Source organism: Pan paniscus, chromosome 13, assembly GCF_029289425.2.
Source record: "Pan paniscus chromosome 13, NHGRI_mPanPan1-v2.0_pri, whole genome shotgun sequence".
Taxonomy (NCBI): Eukaryota; Metazoa; Chordata; class Mammalia; order Primates; family Hominidae; genus Pan; species Pan paniscus.
The window spans coordinates 31,592,632-31,613,003 of NC_073262.2; the positions used below are offsets into that span (position 1 = coordinate 31,592,632).

Consider the following 20,372-nt stretch of genomic DNA (forward strand, 5'->3'; position numbering starts at 1 on the left):
TTCCTGTTACAGTTTATGAAACATACAAGGGCAACTTTTATTGCTTCCAACATTTGAGTAGAAAAATATGAATCTTTTGTATAAGGTTACAGTAAATGTACCAAATTCTCTAAGGATTAAGATGTTCATATTATGTGAAGTTCATATTTTGAGAAGAAATAACAACCCTTAAAAATAGCCAGAGATATGTTTTTCCATTCGAAACAGACTGGGCTTAAGTTCTGTAGGTTTTCCTAAACATGATCTCAGACAAAAGACAATTCTCTATCATCATATTTAAGAAGTATGGTGTTACCATATGGGAATCATTAATGAAATAGTTCCAAAATTCTATATCCTCAGCCTAAAAATTCATATAAACCTATACAATACATAAAATATTTTATAGAGTTTTAGATTATACAGTACATCAAAGTTTTAGTTGACTTATCTGAAAAGACATTTTTGGTTTGCAAATAAAAATGCAAAGAGAAGAACCTGTCAGAAAGTAAATAAAGTATGTAAATTAAATAAAAGGTAAGGCAGCTACACTTTTTATATAAATAACTGTGTTAACAGAGCTTTATGCATATTACAGTATACTCAGATGCATAGCTTTTGCAAAAATAAATTCATTGCTACTCTCCAAAGAATGGATTAAAACAATTTATTTTATAAAATTTGGATAGATAAGGAATGTAATAGCCATCCATGGAAAATAAATATAAAAATTATTCAAGCTCCATCTATTTTATGTTAGTAATGAGATGCACTTCATTCAAATTCTTTTCAATTGAAACAGTGCTGAGGAAGCAAAAACATGATTCTGTAGGAAATGATTTCTAATCTTCATGATAACATACCGATATAATACAATTATTTACAATTGACTAAAAGTTAATTTCAATAGTATAACATCTTTCTTGCAAAAATGTCAGCTTTTATTGATGAAACAAACTAAGAATAAAACATTTTTACTTGTAGTATTACAGTGCTGTTTTTCATTCTGTTAACCAAAACAACACAGTAATACTGTAAACAAAAAAATAACATCAGACTGCTTATGTTTGCATGATTTTTATCAAGAACCATAAGCAATGCAATGAAGTACATTAGCTGTAATTTTGGAAAACGCTCAATTCTTTTAGACCATATTCATGCTATTTTCAAAATAAGTGACCATTGGGCTAATTGTGTTAATTATCTATTATGCCTTGAAAGAACATAAAATAATTGAAAATAATTGATCTTGCATATTCAAAGTACAATAAAAGCAAATAATATGCAACAAAGCTATTATCTATCATCATCGTGTGTATACACACACACACACACACACACAAGTTCATATATGCCTGTGTTTCTCAAATGGGGTCTAAATGTTTGGAGATATTTTTGGTTGTCACAACTTGAGATTCCACTAGCATCTAGTTGGCAGAAGCCAGTGATGCTGCTGAATATTCTACAATGCACAGGACAGCCCCCACAACAAAGAGTTATCTGATACAAAATATTAAGCGTGCCTAGGTTGAGAAACCCTGATACATACCTAGGGATTTTATTGTTACCACCTCCCCTTTTCTAATTGATAAATATCAAGTATTTGTATCAACTAACCCTCCTTAGCCACCAAACTGGTTCCACCATCACAGAGGAATAGTATTCATTCTTAAAACATATTTGTGGAGTGTATCCGATGTACTAGGCCTTGTTGTGGGCATTGACATCAGTATAGTACCATTTCTTCATTTAAAGGTTGTTAAATAACTATCCAAGTAAGTGTAGTGATCAGCCTACACTCACTTTGGTGTAGATGGATTTGAACTGAATTTTCTTGACTCTGAGATTTTAGGCAAATCTTTCGTACATGGGAACCTCTGCTCTCAGCAGAGCCAACAGCTGCAAATGGTATCTGTATAATGTTGATTTTTATTATGTGTGTATTTTCTGATGTATTGGCCAAAGTTCCAAATTGCTTTGACTAGGCTCTTTGTTGCTAAATTTTAAAAATAGAGGTATAGCATGAAGGGAAAAGGTTGATTCCACAAGAATAGGCCTCATTAGCTGAACAAATCTCCTTCAGTGTGTCATCTTTTATTACGCTGTAATTTTTCTATTAACAGTCCTTGATAGACTACAAAAATGAAAATACCTTTAGCAATGCACTAACACACAAAGAACAATATGAGATAATATTATCAGAATAAACTCCATAAAAAGTTTTCTTTTCTTAAAATATATTATTTTCTTCCTTTTTTTTTTTTTGGCTGCCAAGAAGGTCAATACCAAATACAAATTTCATTATCAGCACAAATACTAGCCCTTATGTTTAATATATCTGTTTGCCCTTTTTTCCTGATTTACTATCTTTTCTTAGGATATGGGAAAGTGTAAATAAAGTATTTAAGTAGAATCAGCTTCTGTTTTCCCAGGTAGTCTTACTTGTGTCATGTAATAATAACATTATAATGGTCTTTAAACCAAATAATTAATGTGCACTTCTCCGTTGACTTACTCAATGATTTTACAGTTATCACATTCCCCAGCATTTCATGACAGGTTACCAGGGATGCTTGTTCTATCATATTCTTGCTTAAAACAATCTATACATGCCATTGGCAATATAAAGACTCATAATTACAATAGTTACCATAGCTCTTTCATGTGCTAGGCACTGTGTAGTGTATTGTGTAGTGTGTGTGTGTGTGTGTGTGTGTGTGTGTGTTTCTTATCAACTCAATCCTGCAAACTGGGTACAATTACCCTTGATTTTAAAGAATAGAATCTTGGATAGGGTCAGTCACTTGCCTAATATTATCCGGTGAGCTAGTGCGACCTCAAGAATCCCATGGTGGTTCTTTCTGGCTACAAAGTGCTTGCTTATTTCCCCTTATGGTTCTCTTAATGCATAAGAAAAGTTGAAAATGTTTAATAGAGTATGAGATGAAACTCTAAGACAGAAATTTACTTAGATATGATTTAATTCTATTTATGGTATTCTATTTTTATTGAATCAATTAAGTAATGATTAATTTCATTCCCATTCTGTTTCTCTCTCCATTCTCCCCTACCTCACAGCTATACCAAAGACCTAACAGCATAGCTTACCATCTGAAGGATTTTTTTAAAAATTGCTCACAGTTAAAAGTTTGCATATTATCTCTTCTTAAATTTTGCTTAAATGTACCTGTTTGAGGAAAGAGGTTGTGAATTATATTCTTTTCATCAAGAAAGGTATAAAACTGTGTGCTGTATCTAGTTTCTTGTTCATGAAAGACTAAAACTAAGGCTTTTCAACAAATATAAGAATCCATGAATAAATGCAGTGATGCCTCATTTAAATGGAACTTTTTTTCTTTTGGAGATGGAGTCATAAGAATTATATCGTAGAAAAAAGAAAATATTTCAAATTATGTAATTTATTTTACCAGCTGCTTGATTGAGACCTCCTAATGTTCAGCTCTCTCAGCCCCAAGTCATTGGAAGGTAAACTGGATAGACTCCAAACAGTAGGTATTTGAAATTTTCTTTCGTTTGAATGAGGGGCAAAGTTTCTCTTTTCTCTCTCTTTTCACACTGAAAATATTAACCAGTTACATCCAGACCAACCTCTTTCCCTCATTATTCAATTTGTAATATGGGACAGAAGGTTTTGATCAGAATGATCAGAATGTATTAACTGATGATACCTCAGTTGCATGTTGATATCATGTTACTACCTTTATTGAGCCTTAGCATTTAAAACTTATCCATATTGCCAAATGAAATGCCCTTTATTTAGTTGAAATAGTTTGGAGGTGTGGAAAGCAAAATTCTAATATGGTATCCAAAATTATAACCCCTTGGCATAAATGCCCAATATAATCCTCTCTTTTCACTACAGACAGGACCTGTGAATATGAGGGATATCACTCCTGTGGTTCGGTGAGGGAATTTTGAAGATGTAACCATGGTCCCAAAGCCATTGACTTTGAGTTAATCAGAAGGCTGCTTCTTCTGGGAGGGCTGAGCTCATCAAGAGCACTCATTAAAAGATGATCAGCCCTTCCCCAGAAAAAGGGCTCAAAATGGAAGCAATAGTCTCCTGCTGGCCTTGAAGAAAACAATCAGCTATGTCATAAAGTGTATGGGACTTGGGACCTCAGTCTACAACCACAGGTAACTTAATTCTCCCAACACCAGTGAGTTTGGACGAGGACCCTGAGCCTCAGAGGAGATCACAGCCCCACTGACGACTTCATAGCAACTTCGTGAGACCCTGAGCAGAGAACCCAGCAAGGCTGTGTCCAGAATCCTGACCCATGGACACTGTAAAATTATAAACGTGTGTTGTTTTAAGCTGTCAAGTTTGTGATTTGTGATGTAGCAATAGAAAACTAATTCTAAGTTGGTGGGATTTGGGGGAAAGGGATGGAAAAAGTGAGAGGAAAAAGACTATCCAAGGGCTGCTCCCACTGAGGAAAACAAAATCCTACTGCTACTCAAGAGGTGAGTGAATTAAATGAAGGTCTGGATTCAGAGGACTTAGGTCTGTCTTATCCAAGGACAACCCTAATGGTCTTCAGACTAGTTATACTTGTTTTATAGATCCTCTCCTAAGTAATTCTAAGAAGGATTAATATTTTTGTTTGCCAGGCACTGTGCAAGGCAATTTGCATATATCATCTATTTTGATCTCCATAAGCACCTGAGGTCTATTATTATATATGATTATTAGCCCTATTTATCAGAAGATATAATCGATATGTGTGGGTTACATGTGCCTGTCATTAGCTAGTAAATGACAGAGCCAATGTTCAAACACAGATTTAGCCAATTCCAAGTCTTATGATTTGAACACACTGCAGTGTTTACTCTCCTCTAAGCAGGCAGTCGTCTCCCCCTATCTCTACAAATCCGAGCACTGTAGTAACCACTGTTTTCTTTGATCTCTGTCCATAAGTCTCAGAATGACTTTCTATGTCTTTCTCACATTTTTGGTAAATATATTAAGGCATTTTTCTTACTGTCACGCAGTATTTTCATTTGAAGAGATGTGCCATATCCTTATATAAGAAATTCACAATTTGCCCAGTAATATTACTGAGATTGTTCCAAAAGATTTTAATAAAGAAGTGGGAAAACAGGTGTTTGAAAAATATTTTTTCCAAAATTAAAAAACAACCTTTGTTAAAAATTCAACATAAGTACCTCTCACAAACTATTTTTATAATAAAGTGATTTGTTTGTAAGATACACAGTGCACTTATTTGGCGAATATCTTAAAGAATATAGTATTAACTAGTTTTATTTGATTGGCATGCTCTTGGCACTAAATTTTATTTATATATTTTAAATTACCCTTAATTTGTTTACAACAGTTGCTAAAATTCCATTTGTATAGAAGAACCAGTTTTCCTAAAGCACCGACACGCTACTTGCTTCACTTTAGAGATTTATTTTTTCCAAAGAGTTCATTGACAGTTAAACACTGCAATAAGAAGATTGATTGTATCTCAAGTTTGATATATCTATATTATTTGGGTTTTATAATTTTACCACTATTATATTTAATTTTGATTTTGGAAGTGATATGTTTTGTAAAGGTTTAGAGAGCCAATATTTGACCATTTTAAACTACAAAATTAGTAATTTTATTTGGTTCAAACAAAACTTATATTACAAGTCTGATGAAGCACCCATAAAACTAGATGAGTATTGCTTTAAGACTGATCATAGTTTTTTTATTATTATAGGTTCTGGGATACATGTGCAGAACGTGCAGGTTTGTTACATAGCTACACACGTGCCATGGTGGTTTGCTGCACCCATCAACTTGTCATCTACATTAGGTATTTCTCCTAATGCTATCCCTCCCCTAGCCCCTGACCCCCTGACAGGCCCCAGTGTGTGATGTTCCCCTCCCTGTGTCCATGTGTTCTCATTGTTCAACTCCCACTTATTAGAACATGCAGTGTTTGGTTTTCTCTTCCTGTGTTAGTTTGCTGAGAATGATGGTTTCCAGCTTCATCCATATCCCTGAAAAGGACATGAACTCATCTTTTCCTAAGGCTGCATAGTATTCCATGGTGTATATATGCCACATTTTCTTTATGCAGTCTATCATTGATGGCATTTGGGTTGGGTTCCAAGTCTTTGCTATCGTGAACAGTGCCACAATAGACATATGTGTGCATGTGTCTTTATAGTAGAATGATTTATAATCCTTTCGGTATATACCTAGTAATGGGATTGCTAGGTCAAATGGTATTTCTGGTTCTAAATCCTTGAGGAATTGCCACACTGTCTCCCACAATGGTTGAACTAATTTACACTCCCACCAACAGTATAAAAGCATTCCTATTTCTCCATACCCTCTCCAGCATCTGTCATTTCCTGACTTTTTAATGATCACCATTCTAACTGGCGTGAGATGGTGTCTCATTGTGGTTTTCATTTGCATTTCTCTAATGACCAGTGATGAGCTTTTTTTAAATATGTTTAATGTATTTTTATTTTTAAATAAGTGATATTCATTTTAATCACTTGTGAATAAATATATTTACAATCAAATGGCTAAAGATGAATGCAAAACTCTAAGTTCACTTTTTTATTATATACTTTAAGTTCTAGGGTACATGTGCACAACGTGCAGGTTTGTTCCATATGTACACATGTGGCATGTTGGTGTGCTGCACCAATTAACTTATCATTTACATTAGGTATATCTCCTAATGCTATCCCTCCCCCCTTCCCCCACCCCACAACAGGCCCTGGTGTGTGATGTTCCCCTTCCTGTGTCCATGTGTTCTCATTATTCAATTCCCACCTATGCATGAGAATATGCGGTGTTTGGTTTTTTGTCCTTGCAATAGTTTGCTAAGAATGACGGTTTCCAGCTTCATCCATGTCCCTACAAAGGGCATGAACTCATCCTTTTTTATGGCTGCATAGTATTCCATGGTGTATATGTGCCACATTTTCTGAATCCAGTCTATCATTGATGGACATTTGGGTTGGTTCCAAGTCTTTGCTATTGTGAATAATGCCACAATAAACATACGTGTGCATGTGTCTTTATAGCAGCATGATTTATAATCCTTTAAGTATATACCCAGTAATGGGATGGCTGGGTCAAATGCTATTTCTAGTTGTAGATCCTTGAGGAATCGCCACACTGTCTTCCACAATGGTTGAACTAGTTTACAGTCCCACCAACAGTGTAAAAGTGTTCCTATTTCTCCACATCCTCTCCAGCACCTGTTGTTTCCTGACTTTTTAATGATCACCATTCTAACTGGTGTGAGTTGGTATCTCATTGCGGTTTTGATTTGCATTCCTCTGATGGCCAGTGATGATGAGCATTTTTTCATGTATCTGTTGGCTGCATAAATGTCTTCTTTTGAGAAGTGTCTGTTCATATCCTTTGCCCACTTTTTGACGGGGTTGTTTTTTTCTTGTAAATTTGTTTGAGTTCTTTGTAGATTCTGGATATTAGCCCTTTGTCAGATGAGTAGATTGCAAACATTTTCTCCCATTCTGTAGGTTTCCTGTTCACTCTGATGGTGGTTTCTTTTGCTGTGCAGAAGCTGTTTAATTAGATCTCATTTGTCAATTTTGGCTTTTGTTGCCATTGCTTTTAGTGTTTTAGACATGAAGTCCTTGCCCATGCCTATGTCCTGAATGTATTGCCTAGGTTTTCTTCTAGAGTTTTTATGGTTTTAGGTCTAACATTTAAGTCTTTAATCCGTCTTGAATTAATTTTTGTATAAGGTGTAAGGAAAGGATCCAGTTTCAGCTTTCTACATATGGCTAGCCAGTTTCATATATTCGTTGGCCACATAAATGTCTTATTTTGAGAAGTGTCTGTTCATATCCTTCACCCACTTTTTGATGGGGTTGTTTTTTTCTTGTAAATTTAAGTTCCTTGTAGATTCTGGATATTAATCCTTTGTCAGATGGATACATAGCAAAATTTTTCTCCCATTCTCTAGGTTGCCTGTTCACTTGGATGATAATTTCCTTTGCCCTACTGAAGCTCTTTAGTTTAATTAGATCCCATTTGTCAATTTTGGCTTTTGTTACCATTGTTTTTGGTGTTTTAGTCATGAAGTCTTTGCCCATGCCTACATCCTGAATGGTATTGCCTAGGTTTTCTTCTAGGGTTTTTATGGGTTTAGGTCTTACGTTTAAGTCTTTAATCCATACTTTCAGCCCAATCTGCTTTAAAAAGTTAAATGGACAAGCCAGGGATTAGAAAGTGATTCTAGTAGCCTGTGAATGTGCATATATACCTTGTAATTTTATACTTATTTACAGAGGAGCAGAATTATTATATTTATCTTCAAAGATATAAGCCCTTTTGTTTATCCTCACCAATCAGGGTTAGATTACAAGAGTTTACTTCTGGTCAAGCTCATGATTTATTCAATTGAGTCTTTTCTCTTTGATAAAGGGATCATTTTGTGAGGCAGGACTATTCCTCCTGAATTCACATGAAGGGAATAGATATGCATATAAAATATATTAGTTTAACTTTATAATGGGCGGGGGTGGATAGTCCACTACCTGGGATAATTTAGAGTCATCTACAAACTGGAGAATGCTTGATCTCCTTCCACTTTTAGACAACTTTTGTCATAAAATTCATAAAATAGAATTACTTCTGCACCTTCCATATATCTGTGCCACTAAGTTAAATAAGTATTTTCACCAGAAATGCAGATTTTTCAGCCCAGAATTTCACACCACATTGGACTGAAATTTTCAAAAAGGATATAAAGTGTCAGAATTATTTTTAGTCAGAGCAAGAAGTATTATTTATACCTTGCTATAGTTTTTTATGTGAAAGTTTAAACAAAAAATTAACTTGGGGAGAAAGTAAAATCTGTCAGTTGAATTAAAAGTCCTCTTTAACAGTCTTATAGGGACAAGAATGGTGGTACTGATTGTGGAGGGGGTGATATTTTAAATGTAGAATCACACAGAAGGAAAGAGGAAGAAATTGATGGATATGGAACACCAAGAATGCAATCTATAGACATCTGATATTCATATCTTACGTGATCATTTCAACATGCCTATGTAAAAGAGGTTACGTCTACTTGGCAGGTGAACAAATTGAGGTTAATGAAATTAAAAATTCGTTCAAGGACATGCTTATAGAAAATATCAAAGTCTAAAACAAAACACTGTCCTATTTTAGAAACAAAGAAGTTCTTAACTTTTCTTATAAAATTACCTTGGTTGTTGCTTGATTAGATTAACCTAGTGGGATCATATTCATTGTTTAAAATCCTTAAAGAGCATTGATTCTATCTCTATGTCTCTATCATCTGTCTCCATATATATGTGTCTCCATATATATGTTATCTCCATATATATGTATAATACATATATATCTAGACGGATGTATATAGATACATCCATCCATATATGTATTATACATACATATGGACAGATGTATTATACACATATATACACATATGGAAAGATGTGTTATATACAAATTTTGTATACATATTTAACCCACACATTCACTGAAATATTAAACTCTTTGCAACCCAGAAATGGTGTTACATTAGCATTAAGCAAATTTCATAATGAAACAGTTTTGCCCTTAAAAATATCCTACATCATAAACTCTATGAAGATATTTTAAAGAGACAATGGTGGCAATATGTGTATCTTGACCATCTATCAAGTAATCATAGTGACTTGTGGAGACAATTTTTATACACATAGCTAAAGTTTATCACATATTGACTGTTGCCTTCTTTATTAGTGCTTTTGTCACCTTTAAGAAAATGATAAATTGACAAAGCTGAATAATTTTTGGCTAAATTCTAAATGGGTGAATATGACAAGAGGCAAATATTGATGAGATGTTCCTGAAGTGTAATAAACAAATGGGCTTTGTTTATTATCTTCAAAACATTATTAGTGTAGAGACATTGAACAGCTCTCCTTTAATAATCTAAGATTTAAGAAGTAAATAGTGAAAAGGAATGCAAATATTAAGTTTCAACTCAAATATATATTCTTGGTGTTTGGGTATTAGATATAACACTTCAGGAACATCTCATTCATATTTGCCTCTTGTCATGTTCACTTATTTAGTATTTAGCCAAAATACAGTCACCAGGAAAGGGCAAAGATGATGGTAAAAAACTAAGGGCATTGTCTTAGAGTTCATGGTGAGGGTTTCACTTATAGAAAAAAAAGTGTAGTCAGACATTGCATACACATTAAGGTATTCATTAATATAGTTATTCCATCCATACAATGGTGCAGTTGCTACCAAACTTGTTGGTTTGGTAGTTCCCTCTGAGAGACAGGTCCTGTAGTAATTTAATATGTAACACACCCAAGAGTGCCAAATTCCTCTTTTCTAACTTGTACACAACTGGACTCCATTTCCCAGCCTGCCTTGCATTTGGAGTAACCACATGTTTACGTTCTAATCATTGGAATGTAAGGGGATGAGATGTGTGCTATTTATGGGACAACACTGGTAAGTAGCTGTGTGTCTTGTCTATGTTCTCTCTTTGGACAGAAAGGATGAGGCCTCAGGAGCAAGCATAGCCACAGAATGCAAGGTACCAGGGTCCCTGAATCACTGCATAGGGGAGAGCTGCCTAACCAAGAACCCCCAGTGCTTACAGGAATGTAGAGTTCAAAGTCTGAATGTTTGTTTCGGTTAAGCAATTCTACATTTCTGGCTCATTTGTTGTATTAGTTAGGGATACACCAACTCATACACTGAGGATCCTATATGGACAACCAAATGGATGCTTAGAGATAACTTGAAACCATATGTAAAAGTATATACAGTTTACAAAGTTTTCATATATGAAAAAATTATGATTATATATAGTATTAGCAATTAATTCTTCCTCACCAAGGCCACACCTGATCCTGAGGTCTCATCCTGTTCAGCTTCATTTTAATCTTTGAATGTGCCAAATCTGTTGACCAAATTGAATGATGTATTTCCATGTGCCACACTGTTACCAACAGACCTGGTCCCTTCTACATAGGTATCAGGTTAATCACACTCCTGTAGGATGTTCCCAGACTTTATGCCCCTTTGAATAGGTTTTATAGTTTGTCTATACACATTTCAATTTTCCTTTTATAATCCCAGATATTTCATTTATCAAATGTTATTAAACAAAATCACATGAGGTAAGTATCTTGCTGCTTCATTTACAAGTGTATTATAGATTTTTGTTGATATAGGAGGGAGAAAAATGAAGACTTTGTTGGTTGATATCTGCCTGAAAGATGACAACCCTTCCTCTTTAATATTACTCAAATGCCCTTTCCAACATGGTTGTTTCCAAAATATTCCATGAATATTTCCCAGGTAAACAAACTACTTGACCTATCTTAATTCATGGTAAAACAATTTAAATTTTCACCACTTATGACTTACACATTCATGGAAAACACTTGTATTTTGCCTACAGAAGAACTCTTTAGATCCTCATTAAGGACTGTGAGTGTTTATTTTAGACACAATTTTAAGAAAGTAGTTTTCTCAACTTGTAGCCAAACAGGAAAAGGAGAGGGAGTACCATGGAAAGAAGCACAAAGCGTAGAAAAAAGTGGCAGATAAGGGTAAGACTAGAAGGTGAAACTTCACATGATAAGGGGAAAATTCAGTGTATGATTCAATAATCTCTCATACCTCAACGATCATTGAGGGCCACTCTGTAACATTACATAATGTAATATATGTTTATAATGAGATGTCATCAATAAAGCATTATATTAAATTAGATACAGACAAGGTATGAGAAAGTGTGGTAAATATTTAGAGGATTTCCATCCAAAATGTTGGCTACTATCTCTTGATGCTTAAAAAGGAAAATCTGACTCACTGAGAAAATAGAACCCAAACAAATTTTCAGAGTGGTGAGGTTTGACTCTGTCTCTCTAGACTTATATAAAGCATTTTGCATGCTGATTTTAATTACTGCAGTGTGTATTTGTTCAAGTATGTTTCATAATGGATAAGTTGAATAAAAAATGTTTAATCCTTCATTATTTTTTAGACCTTGAACTAGAACTTAAGAAAACTCAGTACTTGCTTTTTATATCAGACACATACTCTTGCTCTTGAAAAAACAATGAAAGGAAGGACCCAGTGCTGGAAATATGAATCAATATGACATTGTAGCAAAGTTAAAAAAATAAGGATTTTAGAGTCTATCAGAAATATGTCCCAAAAAGCTTTTTGCTACACATGCATTACGTGACCCTGAGCAAGTCACTTTTCTCTGACCTTCAATTATGATATCTGTAAAGTGGGGACAAAAATTCCCATGTTAAATAAGATAATAAGTGTAAAACAACTAGCACAGTGTCTGCTCTTATTATTTGAATTACTTTGATAATTTAATTATTAAATTCAATTTACTTTGATAATTTATAATATGTAAATTATTGTGATAATCACTTCCCAAATATTGAGATCCATAGACACTATTGCCATATGTGAGGAGATTAAAACCATGCATGTGGATTTTATTAACATATTTTCTGATTAAATCTTTCCCTAAAAGTAGTATGAGACTGACATTAATAAGACACTCAGTTTGTGTGGATTTGCTCAAATGAGATTCAAATCGATTTAACGAGTTTAAGTTTGAAAAGTACCAACACGTCCTAGAAAATAATTATTAGGAATTTTCTTTATGGCACTAATTTTCCATTCACATGAATGAGGCTTAGCGAAGCTGTCATAATCATCTTTTAATGATACAAGTAGAAATTCTTACAGATGATGTTATAATGATAAGGTAAAACAAAGTGCTGTCAATACCATGGTGTACTAAGAGGATAATAAAGAGTTTCAGTATTATGAGATGCTAACTAGGGATTACATCAATTTGAGGTGTAATCCTAACATTACCTTTTTTACCATTTTTTCCACATGGGAATTCATAGTGTGGATTGAAGTACTAATATCTCTATAGCAATACATACGTGGATGAGATATCTGAGAACTTGATGTGATTTAGAGCCAGAAGAGAAGTGATAGGGAACAAATCAACTCTAGTTATCTATTTGTTTTGGCAATTGATAAATAAATAGATGCCAGGGAATAAAAAGATGAGTAAGAGGTTCACACTGGAGAGAATGATACCTATGAACCCAGGGCAGTATAATTTAACAATTAAAATGGTAAGTCTACAAAATGACATAGGAATGTAGAGGAATGGGCTGAGCTAAAGGTAGAAGATCACACAGAACATTTGTCACTAAGATTAAATGAGATACTGTGTTCAAAACATGTGGCCTAGTAATCGTCCTCAATTATACTGTTTTGTGGTGGGTTTCTTTTTTCTGTATTATTTCCTGACTGCATATACATGAAATATTCAGGCTCTCTGCTGAATATTTGGCCTAGCCTGGAATATAGCACTTTATTTCAATAATTGTAGCTCTTCTTAGTTTCCATGGTTTGAGAGACATACAAATAGTTACAGGAAGACTTTTCCTTTTAATTTTCCTATAGTGCTTGTGAGTAAGACTGGCAATAGCTTTCCTCACTGTGCTCCTTACATTCATCATAACAAACCTGAAACAGAAGGATATACCTGTAAGAGAGAAGATCACCAGTGTCACCTGAAAATGGCTTTGATTTGCTGCTAAAGACTAAAATGTTTTTCCACACAAAGGGGGTAAAGGAGAACAAGGAAGAAACCATGACCAGACAACAGGCAAAAGATCAGAATGACAGGGTCTAAGGAGCCACCCAGCAGAGAGTTATCAAGATGACATTTGCACTGTGGGCTGCTACAGGAAGGTGCAGAGTCAACCATGTTCACGTACAGAGTACTGCAGACTCATTACATTGCTCAAGTTGAATGCATTATGGATGGCGTGCAAATTTGTGATCTCTCAGCATAGTACAATCAATTGCTTCCCAATTTTGTAACCTGTCCACTTAGTGTTAAAACTACTTCAGTTATCAAAACAACTGACTTTATTTGGGCTTAAATCCCCTCTCTTGCTAAGGCTTAATTATCAGAGTTGCTCTTACTATTACAGTAATAATAACAAATTTAGGTCAATTTGTTAGTTCAGTCATAGGAAAGGCTCCCCCCCAGGAAGATACTGGGGTACTTTTTTCTTTCTGCTTCACTTTGGACACTAGCTTTACAATCTATAATATGATTTCTCAGGTAGAAGAAATACAAATAAGCATATAACCTAAGGAAAAAAAGGTATATTTGGCTATTATCCTTAGCAAACTAACTCAGGAACAGAAATCCAAATACTGCATTTTCTCACAAGTGGGAGCTAAATGATAAGAACTTACGAACACAAAGAAGGAAACAGCAGACACTGGGATCTACTTGAGGGGAGAGGGGAGAAGATCAGGAAGAATAACTATTGGGTACTGGGCTTAATACACAGGCAATGAAATAGTAAGTACAACAAAGCCCCATGACACACGTTTACCTATGCAGCAAACCTTCACATGTACCCTAATACCTAAAGTAAAAGTTTAAAAAAAAGTGAAGATCAAGTTTCTAAAAAAGGTATATTTTATTAAAATCAGAGCTGGTAAGACCCCCATCTCAGAGACCAAAACGTTCTGAGATCTAGATTGGGTTTTCACTGAAGCCTAACTTTTTACCCAAAGGTTTCTGAGAAACTACCTTACCGGATGGCTTCGACTTAGGAAGATATTCTTAGGGTGCAAGTGCACAGAAGCAGTTTAGATTCTATTGTGCTATTACATTGAAAAACTACTTCTAAATTCTCATTCACCTTCTACATCACCCAGCAATATGCTTATGAAAGCTGTTTTCTTTCTTGTAACTACAGGTGTCAGATGCATCACAAAAGCAGAAGTGCCCTTTCAGCTCTTCTCTGTGCCATTCCTTGTCAATTTCATGCTGCCTACAGCAACAACATAATACTGCAAACAGCCATGATGTCACTGGAAGTGCTCTGTGATTGACAGAGAGGGGCAGCCGTAGTCAGAGGTGGCTCCTCAGAGAATTCAGAACTCACTCGCTGTCCTCCAGGGGCTCATCCCTTGATTTGAGGGAGGGATGAAATATTCTCTGCATGAGAGAGCAGGGATGGGAAGTGATATAGGTATGTAAGGATGGTCAGTTACTCTAAATGTAGTTAGACAGGACAGCCAGAATACCGAGGTCTTGGTTAGGTCCTCTGTAACAAGCCGTAGAGGCCCAGAAATGTGGTGACAGCGAGGCACATTTCTTAACTCTTACACTTGTTGAAATGAGTAGAAGGTGACATTTGTTTGGAAATCCCTCCCCAGCCTTTGTTCCCAGAACTCAGTATTCATTTTCCTGTGCCTACATACGTAGTTCCTTAGATAAACACTACTACTGCAACAAATCATAGAGTGCCAGGCATTACCAGATGGTTACATAGAATTAAAAATATATGCAAAAAAATAAGTTCTAAAGTAAAAATGGATAAAGATGTAACTCTCACTAATTCCTAAAATTGCTTGTTATTACAGACCGGCTGCTACAAACACCGTGTCTTTATCTACCCGAAACTTTGTTCTCAGCTTCCTTCTCCCCTGACATTCTCAGTACCTCTCTATTCATGAAATCCTACCCATTTATTAAGGACCAGCTAAAGAAGAACATCCTTCATGAAACTTTTCTTGGTAATTTATGTGTGGTGATTATAGCCTTTTCTGAAATCCTATTGTCTGCCTTTTATTTGTCCTTTAATCTTGACTGTTCTTTCCTACCATTTTAGGATCTCTTTTCTCCTCAACAGAATCTAACTTCCTTGAGATGAGAGACCATGTCTTAAGTTATTCTCTCTTCTGAGCCCACATGACTTGGACAAGGTAAGAAATCATAGGGAAAAGAACAGGGGCTTTCAAATCTACAGGGTGAGAGTGAGTTGTACAGAATTACAAACTGTGTAACTTAAGCCAAGCCTAATTAAAGTTTCTTTCAGGAAGAAACCTTTTCTCTCCATTTTCCCCTTTGTTTTCAAATGGCATTTTTCTATCTTTGATGGAAGATAAAATAATCTGATGGAATCAGACTACCTAGATTTGAATCCAGATTTCAATGGATGCTTACCATATGGCTTTGGGAAATATATTCACAGCCCCATGCCTCAGTTTCCCCAACTGTAAAATGGGGCTACTAAAAATAATTTCCTTTAGCATCACCCTGAGTATTAACCAAACTAACATATATAAAGTGCTTAGAAGAATGCCCGAGACATATTGAATGCTCAATAAACACTGGCTATTATTTTGTTATGATTACATTTCTTCTCATTAGCTTAGAATTCAATTAAATTTTCTTCTGGTTTCTCTCCAAGTAGAGGTCACCTGTTTGCAGAAAGAGTCCCACTGGCTTGAAAACAGTGATCTACTAACAAGAGCCATTGGCTGGATGTTAGAGAACCTGAATCCTCCAGTCACTTCTTTGGACTAATCACTGACATTTTTGCATTTTGGATTGCCTTTGGCAGATGATGCTGGAAAGTGGCTGTCCCCCAAAGGCTACACTTCCTAGTAAGAAATAAGCAGAAGTGATGTGTGTCACTTCCAGTCTAAGTAGGACCCTCCTCCTCTTCATTCCTTTTCCACTGGCTTGATGTAGAGAAACAGTGGTCTTAGAAGCCACATGTTGAAGACACTGGGTCCGTCACATGGGAAGAGTCAGGGTTCCTGGTTTAATGGCTGCAGGAAAGCAGCCTGCCAATCAACAATGTCCATGCTGAACTTCACATGAGTGCAAAATAAAATTCTATTTTGTTTAAACCATTATCTATTTTGGGCTTTGTTACAGCAGCTAGTATTATCCTAACTAGTATGTTTGGAGAGAAGTCTACCAGTCTTGAAAAAGTTAATTATCAATCCATTAAATGTCAAAATGTCAGAAGCACTAAGTAAATGCATGTGGCAATATTTTCTTGTTTACCTAGTGCTTATATTCAAAGAACATTAGGTTACGCTTACATAATAGGTTGGTGGTTCAAACCATTCATAAATTTAAGTGCTGTGGGTTCCAGAGTATGTGAGAATAACAACAGAGACTGTCTTAGAATCTTTAAGGTGCTTATTGAGTAGGAATTCAGTTATGGGGAAAGGAAGGGCTTAGAGGAGACGATCATTTATCATTATGACAAATACCAGAAGAGTTTTAAGTAAAGAAATTGACTAAGACTAATTTACCATTGAGTTACATTTCCAGAACTTTATTTTTGTCAAATGGACTTAGAGTAATTCAAATATTTATCCTTGATTTTGCTGTTGTCTCTGCCTTAACTATAGATCTTTCAAACTGAATAGGCAAAAAAGTAGAGATTTTACCTTTGAGATTTTGTGTTAAACATTTGTCACCAAATGATACCTAAACTTGGATTTGAATATGAATATCCCATGATCACATTATCCTTTTGACACTTAATAGTTGCAAAACATATATATTAATATTACTTTCCATTTCCTTCCTCCCAGAACACCCAGCCTGAAGACCCTTACCTAAGAAACTTTTAGTCTCTGCTTTTCATCAGGTGCTTAGTAAATTGTGCATCATTAACAAAGCCTGACATCTTTGACACATTGATGTGGTTTAAGACACCAAAGTCAGTTTAATCTATCCTCTGCCGAAATAAATAAAATCACACTCTAAACTGTGCGAAATGCATATGTTTTGGGATAGCCTTTAACAATCAGTGGGTCTCAAGATAAGAATATAAATGGAGATGTGCAGACCATGTGTCTAAATATTTAACAGTTGTAAATCCAGCTAACAAACTTCACCAAATCATTTTCAGGAACACTTTGTTGTGAGGACTAAATATGTTAACACATGTTAAGAGTGTAGAAACACACCTGGCATGTATGAGGACCTAATAAATGTTAGTTGCTAGTGATGAGGATGATGACTTCCTCTCCTCTAGAGCATTACTCGATGAATAAATGACTCAGTGAATGCTTATTGGGTGGTGAAGATTCTCAAGACCATTGGGTGTCTTCTTGATTAATAATAAAGTGTCCAAGAGGGTGGTATCAATACAACCAGACCCCAAATGCATACCAAAGGGACTGTAACAAAAGGCTTTAGACACTGGAGCTTCCATGGGCATTAATTCTAAAATGTTTAAAAATGAGAATTCTAAGATAATTTAAATTTACATTTATATTTATGTATGATAAGCTAAGTGAAATCTAAGTGCTAAAGGAAAAGTTTGAAGAAAACTGATTACAATCAGTAATTCTGGTACTGTTGGATTAATACTTTGGCTTAGTAATGTTATCACTTAAAACTAGTGAGGTCAATATATATTTCTAGAAACAATCAACAATAGCTTCTAAATTATAGTTGTGTTTCCTAGCACTGCTAAAATAAATGGTCTTGTAAAATTCCTATTATAAGAATTATTTTCAAGTACAGAAAACTCTTCCATAAATTATTTTACATAAATAATTATTTTTAAAAATCAATAAGACTATTTTAAAGTTTTGGAACTAAAATAAGATTTTCTTAAAAATTACTTTGGAAGTGATTTATGAAAAAAATCAACCTTTCTATTATAATAATTTTTAAAAGGACTGTCTTTTCTATTAAAAAATTTAATTTAATTTTACAGGCTGTTACTCTATAAATAGAACAATCCATTTTAAATGGACAAGGTGAAGTATATAAATGACATTATTAGTGTTGCTACTAACAAGTTTTGAACTATGCATATTTACACATAAATAAAACCAAACCAAAGAGGATACAAATCTTTCAGTAAATGAATATTAGGGGTGGCATACCAATTATTTCCTTAGTTCAAGGTATAAATGGATCAAAATATTTGAGTAATATTGGCATCTTCCTGCATTATATATTGAGAAAATACATTTGTAAATAATTAACTAAAAAAAAGCAGCAACACTTATATAAAAACTATTACATTTAAGATTGATCTTAACTTTCTCCTTTTATAATATTCTGTTATTGGCTGGAAGCTAACAGTCACCCCAAAATGGCTGATGAAATTTAAATATCATTGCAAAACTCAAGCTACTGCATTTTAAAATAAGAATAGGATGTGCTTATAGTACAGAAAAGCCCACTATTATTTATACTCATTGTTATTAATATTAATTTGGGGCACTTGGCTGTAGCTGTCTAATAGCACCACTGTGAAATAGCCATCGCGTTAGAGGTAGTTATGGCTTTTCAAAAGTGTCTTAAAACTTCCCAGTTTCTAAAATACTTTTATTCTAAACATTTTAAATATGCTATTTCTATGTAACTGAGTTTTTGATTAAATTTCTCCAGTGTCTGGGTACAACTCTTAAAAGATTCTGGAATTCTTTACCAAGAATTTTCTTTTTAGCGCTAGTCTCAGCTCTAGCCTTGGTGAAGTGAAGGTGGGCAATGATAAAATGGGTAGATATAGAGGGGCAAGGTTCAAACCTCATCAATTTGAATTCAAATCAGCCCATTCAAATTAAAACATGTAACTCACTGAACGTTTGCTGAGTGCTAGTCTTACCAGGTTTTAACAAAAGTGGCAAGAGTGGAAGATAATGGGATCCTGTCTGGATTGCCTGGCATCTACCAGCACACTGCCTCCTGGCCTGCTGTTGGGGTTCTCTGAAGAGAACCCACCTGGTAATACACTGAAGTACTTTAGAATAAGAGAAAAAACTATAACATTTGATTTTGAACAATCATATATGCTTTGCTTTTATGGCATAACACTTAGCAAGCATTAGAAGAACACACACAAATGTATGTGCCTGAGTGTGTCTGTGAGTGAGTGAGTGAGGAGGGAGGGAGGGAGGGAGAGAAACTGTGTTTGCATGTACATGTCTGCTGCTTTTCCATACAGATTATAAACACCTTGGGACAGGTAGTGTCTAATGTATCATCATATTCATTGTCATCCCCAAGTATCCCCCAAAATACTTAATCGAATACCATTCAAACTGTCTTTAGTACATTTTGCAAGTGCATTGAATTCAGTTAACCAATTTATTTGCTGTATTTCTGATAGAAATTATCAAACCAGGGTTAAATCACCTGGACTTTCAAAGTCAAATCTGTTTGAAACAGTCTGTTGCTCTCAATAATTCTCTTAAAAATCTATACTTAGGGCATTCTCTTGTGATCAGCTCAATGCCACTTTCAGGCCACAGAACAGTACTGTGTATCCTCTCACTGATGATCTCACTGGCCACTTCATAACACCCTGTCTTCTTCCTTCTCTTCTGTCTTTTAAGTCCTTTCTGACAAATCTCTTATTTCTTGACAATATCCACACTTAGCTGGCTCTGTTCTTTTCTACTTCGTTACCTGCTGCCGGCTATCATACTCTACTTGAGAAGTGAGTAATCTGTGTTTCCCTCATTTCTAAATCTCTTTTGTTTCCTCAGCCTAACC

General features: G+C 34.9%; 1 protein-coding gene and 1 long non-coding RNA gene across 3 annotated transcripts in view; one reads left to right on the top strand and one right to left on the bottom strand.

Annotated features, from left to right (window-relative positions):
• LOC117979348 (uncharacterized) overlaps window positions 1–16,848 on the top strand; it is a 277,618-nt gene extending 260,770 nt beyond the window's left edge. The window contains exons 2-5 of one of the 2 annotated variants that reach the window (XR_008624481.1): window positions 5,715–5,810; window positions 15,473–15,625; window positions 15,721–15,814; window positions 16,306–16,848. This is a non-coding gene — a long non-coding RNA (uncharacterized LOC117979348). Of the gene's footprint in view, window positions 1–5,714; window positions 5,811–14,272; window positions 15,079–15,472; window positions 15,626–15,720; window positions 15,815–16,305 lie in introns of those variants that run through there. The other variant, XR_004670103.3, reaches the window with a different exon arrangement.
• ARHGAP15 (Rho GTPase activating protein 15) overlaps window positions 1–20,372 on the bottom strand; it is a 639,510-nt gene that overhangs the window by 457,725 nt on the left and 161,413 nt on the right. The gene's annotated exons all lie outside the window — the stretch shown is intronic.